The 9881-nt window shown below is 34.0% G+C and overlaps 1 long non-coding RNA gene across 6 annotated transcripts; it reads left to right on the top strand.

The window, feature by feature from the left end:
• The first annotated feature begins 1063 nt into the window (after positions 1 to 1063).
• On the top strand, positions 1064 to 9333 carry LOC132283644 (uncharacterized). Of its 6 annotated transcripts, none has more exons than XR_009472073.1 (7): positions 1064 to 1437; positions 2703 to 2879; positions 3004 to 3142; positions 3719 to 3947; positions 4584 to 4664; positions 8794 to 9009; positions 9102 to 9333. It is a non-coding gene; the product is annotated as an uncharacterized LOC132283644 (long non-coding RNA). The 6 variants fall into 6 exon arrangements; XR_009472074.1 differs by having other exon boundaries at positions 1066 to 1437; positions 2745 to 2879; positions 3014 to 3142; XR_009472072.1 differs by having other exon boundaries at positions 1066 to 1437; positions 2745 to 2879.
• Positions 9334 to 9881: the final 548 nt, after the last annotated feature.

The following is a 9881-nucleotide window of genomic DNA, read 5'->3' as shown; positions in this document are numbered from 1 at the left end:
ATACACTTTCACACGCACCAGCGGTAATTCCACACCTTAAACGTGTTGGATCAGCTTCGTCACCATGCCACCATGCGCCATCAATGGTCATTATACACTAACACGCACCTTCAATGCAGTGAATCTTCACAAATTCATCACCTATTCACACTCCGCACCTACCTCCAAGATCTTCACAGATCCACCCTACGTCACCTGATATGTCAGCATTGGTGCAACGTCAGACACATTCTGCAACGGTGCCAGTAGTTGTGCCACATCACCTACCACATTAGTTGGCATGCAGCAGAAGAGCCAACAGTAGTGCCAAGTCACCTGCCACTTCAGTTGTTATGTCATCAACCACGTTAATATCGGTGCCACGTCAGTTACATCAGGGTGAAAGGATTATAGTCAAACTCAAGATGGCTTCATATAACCCACCTTGATTTTGAGGGGGGCTGTTAGAATATATTCTATAATATATTGTTACCATGTATCGTTAGAATATATTCTATAATATATCATTACCACATATAATATTACCTTGTATTATAGCTATCTTAACCCTTATTACCATATAAGGTAATATATGGCAATGAGGGTAGGTTAAGATAGCTACCATACACACTTTAAGAAAAGTGGGCATTTACGAGGTAGCATTTACAGTATCTTTTATTTTTTCTCGTAGAAGCCCCTTTTTACACATAAAGGGTCATGTTTTCATGGGATGTTAATAGAATCCTCGTTAAAAACCATTTTCACGGGAGTTTAAAGGGCCCGTTAATGTTTACATATATTTACGGAAGATTGATTCAACTTTAACAGGAAAAAAGCCACTCGTAGATAAATATATTTTCAAGGGAGTATTTTCCTCCTGTGAATATGAAAATAAAAAAAAAATAAATAAAAATCCTGCCCTCACTTAAAGGGGAAAAAGTCACTTGCAGATAAATATTTTTAAGGGAATAATTTCCTCCTGTGAATACGAAAATAAAAATAAAAATAAAAATCCTGCCCTCACTTTCGGTCTCCTGCGCGCGCGAAATAGCAACAATGAATAGCCCGCCAAAAGGCCTTTTTTCCACGTCACCAACACAGACCACAAGCTCAGCCTTCTTTCTTTCCCACCAGCCCGACCCTTCTTTATTTCCCACGAGCCCTTCTTTCTATCCCACGAGCGCTACTCCATGACCTTGTTGCTTACTCTGCCGACAACGCCCAGCCAGTCTCCCAAAATGCCTTAATCCTTTTGTTTCTTCCATTATCGATATCATCTGGTCTCACTTCAAGAAATCAGATTCAGCAGAAGGTCCGTTGTGTGAAGACTGCATCTTCTGGTTCGACACGAATAGGAGGGTTGAGCGATCTCAACCAATATCTACCTTGACCAACATAGAGTTCAACCCTCTCTTTACTCTTTAGAACCGAGGATCCGGACTTAACTTCATTTTTTAGGTAATCTGCAATCCCTCTTTCTCAAACATTTTAAGGGTTTTCTTCAATCCCTATTTCCTAAACATTTTTAGGGTTAACACATGCATATTTTTTTGTCTGGTTTATTGTCGATTTTATTTGTTGAATTTGCTTTGGTTGTGACCGGATTTGGGTTTGTTTGTTTTCTATTTCATTATTGATTGGGTTTCAGTTTTTATTTGCATTCATGTAATATATATATATATATATATCCTCCACCAATCTGTCCATGCCCACCACTCCTTCCAACTCTTTCTGGATTTTTTTCATCCAGTACTTGCGGATGTTTTAAGAGTTTTGAGAGTGCCCACTCTATTGTTGTTGCTGTAGTGTCGATTCCAGCTACAAGCATGTCCTGAAAAGAATTTTTTCTAAACTTAAGGGTTCAAAAAAAAAAATTAAAATACAACTGAAACACATGAACATGAAAATGACCGAAAATCTAGTTCAGTCCGAACCTAAGGAGCATGCCCAAGTACACCCATAACTTCATGGAGGCTCAAACTCCCCATCTCCACTTTAGGGTGGAGAGGCTTGTACAAAGTTGGGTTATTGACCATTTGGTGAGTCTTTTAAATTCCTTAAAAATAAAGGAGCCATAGAATGTCCACTTTAAAGAAGTTAAAAAAATGTTGCTTTTAGGAACTCATTTTAGAAAGCCAAATTTTATGTTTAAGTAATTTTTTTATTTTATTAATTTGTCAATATACATTTCAAAGATCGAAAAAAATGTACTATATTTTCTCTTGGTTCGTTATATTTTCTCTTGGTCCTTTGTTCCTTCATCGCTACTAAAATTACTGTCGCCACCACGGCTATTGTTACCGCTATGACCACTATTGCCAACCCCACTGCTGCCTTTGCAATTTATATTAGAGACTTGCAATAATTATTAATGATAAGATATAATATTAGAAAGAAAAAAAAATTAAAATATATTTAAGATTGCATTGCCAAACGTCTTTTTCTCCTAAATTTTTTCTAACAAAATATCTTTTATAAAGACAATATCATTAAGGACTTTTGAATTATCAAGAAGGCCTTAGTTCGCTTATATATTTTGAGTTAAATTAAAACTTTAGAATTTCTTACTAATAAGGATGACAATAAAACATATGGACAGAATTTGAAACACAATTTGCTTAAAATCTATTTACTTGAAAAATATTTGTGGGGTAGAAGGTGAAGTACAAAATTGATATAAATGTTCAATTAATCAAGTTACTAGCATAATGGCTTGGACACAGGAACGATCCATTTGATACTTGGCTTCTTGAGATCCCATGTAGGCTAACATGATATCAACGAAGTCCTTGGTTTGGCCTTGGTTCTAGCTTGAGCATGCTCATCAATAATCTTCTCAAAAAAATCATCAAAGACCTTGCAAATAGCCTTAAAGCGCCGTTTTAGTCCCTGAATATCAAGTGAGCATATATATATATCCTCTTTTGCTTTAATCGGAAATTTATTCCCCAGTACTATCTGCAATGCCTTCTTTATTCTTTCCTGGTCAAGTGATGTTGTCAACTGTATTTCCTGAACCTGAAGTTCAAACCAGGATTAAGTAAGAGAGAGGGACAGAAAGAACATTCGAGAGAGAGAGAAAGACAGAACGTACCAAGATCCTGAAAGAATCAGACAAGAACAAGCTGCCATGAAAGCATAATCTGTTTTTAGGGGTTATTTGGTACTTCTCTTTGGCTCAAAGTAGTATTATGAAGTTATTTTTTTGTTGGCTTTGCTGGGCTACGGGTTTATTAATTACTAGGCGTGTTCCATGAAGTGCTAATATTAACTCCTGCACAATAACATACTAGTGAAAAATTTCGTGTAATGTTATCTCTTTTATGCATTGTTGACCGTTAGATCTACGCATGAAATTTATGTGCTACTTGATTTAGTGGCAAATAATTCTTTGTGTGCTTTGGTGGCGATGAGTACCTTTCTATACAGGCATTTAAAGTGCTTTTAAATTCAATAGTTCGAAGGAAAGAAAATGAAAGGAAATGAGAGGGGAGAGCTTATTTCATGGTTGGTTAAAAGTTTGTAAGATAAGGAAATGAAAAGGAATAGAAATAAAGGATTTGTTAAACCCTCAAATAGTAATTTTGCTAACCTTCAAAACAAGTTGCTCCTGCCAACTGGCTCTGATTACTTACTCTATTACATTACTTAAATTTTGAGAATTTAAAATATTTTTTACATATGCTCTTGTTTTTTATATATGAACTTTGGTGGCATTCACTTGTCGAGGGTATGCCAGATATATATAAGCATTCTATGTGAAGGCTCGCCGAGCATTTCGGGCCCTCAAAGGAATAATAAGGTTGCAGGCGCTTGTTCATGGGCACTTGGTGAGGAGACAAGTTGTTTCTACTCTACACTGTATGCTGGGAATTGTGAAGTTACAGGCCATTGCTCTTGGAAGAAAAATCAAGCATTCTGATATTGGCTCCGAAGTGCAAAAAAAGTGCATTCTAGTGAAGCCTTTGGTAACCTCTTGAAGCACATCATTAATACTCTATCATTAAAACCTCATTATTGTTAAAGAATTTGTCAGCTAAATGTTCCTTGTATTTTTTTATGGATATCTTATAGCGTTATTGTTAACATTCATGGCAATCCTCAGTAGTTAAGCTCTTTTATTGGGTGTGGCACATTTAAAGAGGTAAAGATATTCATCTTCATTATTTGTATGGATGAAACTGTGTGGACTAAGACCACACGACATCTGACCAAGAAAGTTTTTGTAGGTCTATCTGAGAAGCATCTTTTACACACTCAATCCAATGAACAAGCACATAAGCAAGGCAAATTAATTTCTATTTTTGTATTAAATTACACAAGAAGGGCTAAAGAGCATACATAGAAAGTACTTACCAGGATCTAATGTGCTGCTCCTTTTTTTTTTAGAGAAATAGGGGTGGGATTGCATTAGATAGATGGTTAACATAGAACTTTTGGTCAAACTTTCATTTAGCATGTTACTGACCTTAATTTGTTGGGAAGACTTTGTTGAGTTGACTTTATACACTCCTATTGTTCGTTATAAGGAACATAGTTTAACTCCAAAGTTTGTTGCATGCTTCTGTTATAAAATATAATGTTCATATGCATCTGTCCAACAGGAGAGCAAGCATGTGGATCCTGTTGGAGTCTTCAAATCCGCACGAATAGCAAAGCTTTCAGCAACTGCTTTTGTTTATAAGGTGAGATCTGCATCATGTCATTTCCAAAGATATCGTTGCTAGAAGTTTTATCTTCTGAAATAGTCACAGATGGAGCAATTTATTTAGGTCATAATAACTATGCTTTTTATGCTCTTATGATTCTACATGGTTGCTAGTACACAATTTCTACCTTTTCTTGAGTTGTTTGGGATTGTAAAGAAGTGCTCCATCACTTCAATGATACTTTTCCTATATATTAATGTTTACATAGGCTCTCGAGGAATTAACATCCGAGCAAGTGTAACTTATACTTCATACCTGAGGGTCACATGTCAGTGATTGCTTGTGTTCTACTGATGCCTTATTGTACTTCAAATTTTAAAAACTTTAGCAGTTATCTTTTGGATCCATCAAGGTTTTAGTAAGTGATTGGAGAGAGACAATTTTCATTCCAAAATGAGCATTTAAAATTTTGAACCTCTATTTTTTTTTTTTGAGATGCAAGCAGAGATTTTCATTATTAGATCAATTATGCCAAGACAAATTACAAATACAAAAACTGAGCTCATAATCTTGTTGCTACAATTACAATGGTTTTCTTTATTCATCAAATGCCTAAATAGTTTTAGTAGTATGGTTCTTGAATTAGAAATCCTCAAATCCATGAACTTAAAAAATTAATCCCTAATTATTATTATTATTATTTTTTCATAAATGGGGTTTGTATATAAAAAGAAAAATAAATATTTACAAGAAGTCAGAGGGCATACCCTCAGAAAATGATGGAACTGATCTTGACATAATATAAAGAGAAAAATATCAGTAATAAAGTAAAAGAAAACAAAAATATGCTAGTTGAAAAAAATCTTGAATAACAACATTATAAATATCTAGTACTTCCACTAAAATTTGCCTTGCAGTTTCCTGAGGAGTCCTAGATGAGTGAGCATGAAGTCTTCTATTTCGTTCTTGCCAAATACTCTAAAGAGCAACAACACAAATAGTATATAACATCTTACTGGATTGTTGAGAAAACCAGTGCATTAAATCTTCCAATGTGAATGAAGAAAAATCAACCCTCTATCCCATTGTATCAGCCATCATCCATTTCCAGATAAGTGATTTCTGGAATCAATATTGTGAAGACAAAGAATGTACCTTGGAGCTAAATTCACTTTCCTCCTCTGTAAATTAATCATAGAAGAAAGCCTATCTTGAAACACAAAGACTCCATGAACAGACCACCGTGGCCTTGCTTTTCCCCAACATAACTTAGACCAATCCTCCTCAAGATAAGAAATTCTACACTTCTACCAAGCATGTTTGAAGGAGAAAGAACCTCCAGCCCAAAGAAAACGATCAGCTCTGTCATGAATAGAAAAAGTTGGAATATAATCCTTAATAATCCTGAAATTATCAACTTAAAGTATATCCAAATTCCATCCTCCATTATCCATTAGATTAGACAAAGGAACCTCCTAAGAGAACCCGAGCCCTCTAATAATTCTATGACCAAATTTCTGAATTAATGTCTGACCTTTACCAAGGATCTGTCAGAAGCTTAAAAACTTGCCCAGTACCAATTGAAAAATTGACATTAAGAAGCATTACATTCCTAATACTAATCGAATTCTTCCAGAGTATGGAATGTGATAACTCAGGGACTGTATTCCAATAGCATTCCAATATGATGATTGAGAAGAGTACTTGTTCTTGAACCAAAGAACCCAAATCCTCCTGTCTGCTTAAAAGATAATCCCAAGCTAAGACACATTGAGAGGCTGTCTGCAAATCAAGAAGCTTTCGAATACCCAGACCACCTTCAAATTTAGGACGGCACATCAAATCCCAGCTCATAAGATGAAATTTCTTCTGATTATCTCTACTACCCCAAATGAAGTTTCTACACAACTTTTGAATGTCATTTAGAATAGCTACAGGCAGTGGAAACACCATACACCAGTATAAAGAAATAGGAGTAAAAACTGTCTTTACTAGTTCTGCCTTTCCTGCAACTGATAACAAACTGTTACTCCAAACATTGATCTTTTTTGCAATTTTATCCATAAGAACAGCACAATGAGACCTCTTTAAACTTGAAGAACACAGAGGAATACCCAAATATTTTAAGGGCAAAGTCTCTTCCTTACATTGAAGCAAAACAAGAATAGATCTTTTTCTTCGAACTGATTTAGAAAAAATGACACTAGTTTTCTGATAGTTGATCTGCAATCCAGAAGCATCACCAAAAATTTTGAAAATATTTTGAAGTGATCTGGCATTGGAAAGAGAAGCCTTACAGAAAACTAGTGTCATATTGAATTGACAAATAATCTGCTCCCATCTCTATGTTTTTTCTTAACAGAGTCCATGGAGGTCAAGGTTGGGTGTATGCATCTTCTGAAACTTTCGATGAAAGAATAAATAAAAAAAGTAAATAATTCCGCTTAGGTGATGAAGTTTTTAGATAGTCAATCATAACATAGAATTTTCTACAAATCCTATTTTTTCTATTAGTTGAAACATTTGGCTGCCCTATTTCGAAGCTAAGGTTGTGATTGTTTGGACTATATTCAATATTATAATCAGTCGTCCATCAAAATTTGAACATAATTTGTGAAAAGTATCTCATTTAATAAAATATAATATGCACATATCATTATAATCCTTCACCCACTTCAACTTGGAATCATGGATGTGGAATAAATGTGTGTCAGTTACCATGAATATATATATAAAAGTAGGCAAAACATTCGTGTCTATGGAGAATACAACAACCTAACTATGGATACAGGTGTTTCAAAAAGTTTGATATCACCTTAAAAATATTTGAAATGTGAAGAACAAGGTGGAATTTGGACAAAAATATATTTCCAACAAATGTGAAATGTACAACTTCAATATCATATGCTGGTCATAGAGGAGTAGCATATGTGTAGTGTACAAAATTTTGATAGCTCAGACCTTTTAAGGTTCTCAATATCAAACATTGAATCCTCATAATTATCTCCGGATGACCCATTATCAAACACATCCGATTGACCTGAATCAACAAAAATAAAGAAACCCTTGGAATCTAAACTTGTAATGATTTGTACAGAATATATATATTTACATCCTTCCAATTAACATTTCAAAATAATTCACAGAAATAAGCATAAAAGAGCACAAGGGTCTAACCTGAAGAAGTTGTAGCTCTATCAGTGGTCTTTACCCAGTGGAAGCTGAGAAAGAGGTGACGACGTTGATCCTCTGTCCACTTTCATATTAACGCCCTCTCCACAAGCTATAACAAAAGAAAACAAAGTACTGAAACTGGAATTGAGTTCAAGCTTTCCCTGGATATAGACCCGTCTCATTCCGACCTTTTTCACTTGTCAATTTCATGTCTTAATTTTTTTCTCTGATGGAGTAGATTAGGGACTTTACTGAAACTGGATGAAATTTAGGATTTACAAAGGGAAAAGAAACAATCGTGTGTACTAGGCTTATAGTGAGGGAATTTTTTATTTTATTTTATTTTTTTAAAGTCATATAGGAGGAAAAGTGGGTCTTTAAATAAATTTTGGCCCAAATATTTGAGGGAAAGTGGCAATCTTTAAAGAAATTTTGGGCCCAATATTAATGATATAGCATACAAGTCGTTATAATAGAAAATGCCGGCCTTAAAAAGAAACTTGAAAGGAAAATTAAGTGCAAGCCGTCAATATAACCATTTTTTTTAGCTTTTAATGACTTGCTGGAAAAATAATTTGTGAATTAGCATATAGATGGCTTGTTTTTTTTGAATGTCGTCAATTAAAGTCATAAAATATCAATTTTCTTATAATGCGGTCTCGATCCACCCCAACATACTTCATACCAACCCACTGTTGGTAACTTGTATGTTATACAGAAATTTCACTTGTTGATATGATTCTAATAAGTTTTCCAATATGTTTTTCTTGTAATATATTATGTTAAAGCCAATGAGTTCTCAAATATGTCATTTTGAACAAATTATTAGCATGAGTTTAGCTTTATTGTTAGTTTACAACTATTAACTATATTTGTTCCATGTTCAAGTTGTTATTTTTTATTTGATGTCAAACTATCAATATGCCTTAGAGATTTAAAAGAGCATAATAGTTATGTTTCTTACATTCTATGTCTAAACCTTTATTGGCAGTTGACATTCCTGGTAATCAAGTTGTAGACACGGAACTTACACTTGCGGGGTGTTTGCCCTTTTTTGACCTTTTTGTTCTATCTGGAATTGACCGATTGAATGACGGAGTTGAGTCCTTGGCAAAGCATGGGCATGCGGATTGCATGTTTCTTTTTTGGGGTTTTTGATTGTTGGCTTCTCAAAGTGTGGGACTCTATTTTTTATGTTCACACCTTGGTAAATATTTTAGAGAGTAATAGAAAACTAGCATTTTATCATTACTTCATATACATTATTATCATACTAAAATTAAGACTTGTGTGATGTAGGTACGTACTTGAATTTTGTACAATGGACAACGAGGTGGAGGAAGTGTGAAAAAGTGGAAGTTAACTTGCGCCAGGAATTAATAAACAATGTGAAGATTGATATCTATTTTTGGAAAATATTGAATTTTCTTTTTAATTTTGGCATGTTGAACAATTAATAATGAATTGTAAATTAATACCTTACTCTTTTGATATGTTTAATGGTGAATTTAAACATGGATTATTTTTGGTATTGGCATTAAGTGTACATTTTTAGCATTTTATATTATTGTTTAGTTGAAACTGTGGCCAAGTTATATATGTGAATGATTAGGCATCAGAATACATTTATTATACAAATATATATATATATATATATATATATATATATATATATATATATATATAGCTAGCTAGCTATCTACGAGGGGCTTTAGAACTCGTAAATAAAATATATAGAGGTACCGGCAAGAGGCCAATGTGTCGTACATTAATTATTAATAAGAGGCTATTAGTTTTGTAAATTAATTATTAACGAGTGAATAAGCAACTCGTTAATTAATTAATAACGAAACTTCATTTATCTTGTAAATTAATTATTAACGAAATGTTAGATATCTTGTGAAAGTTTTATTTACGGGATTCTAGAATTGTCGTGCTTTAATCTTTTATGAGTGTTATTATTTCCCGTAGTAAGTGGAGAGTATTTATAGGACCATAATAGACGAGGGCTCAGAAGTCCCGTGAAAAAGTTTTCAAGACGTGAAAGTTTTATTTACAGAATGCTAGAATTGTCATGCT

Source organism: Cornus florida, unplaced genomic scaffold, assembly GCF_030987335.1.
Source record: "Cornus florida cultivar Cherokee Brave unplaced genomic scaffold, ASM3098733v1 CherokeeBrave_3.0.0_Hap2_Chr11, whole genome shotgun sequence".
Taxonomy (NCBI): domain Eukaryota; kingdom Viridiplantae; phylum Streptophyta; class Magnoliopsida; order Cornales; family Cornaceae; genus Cornus; species Cornus florida.
Note: the sequence above shows the minus strand (reverse complement) of the source record. Positions and strands in the feature narration are given on the sequence as shown.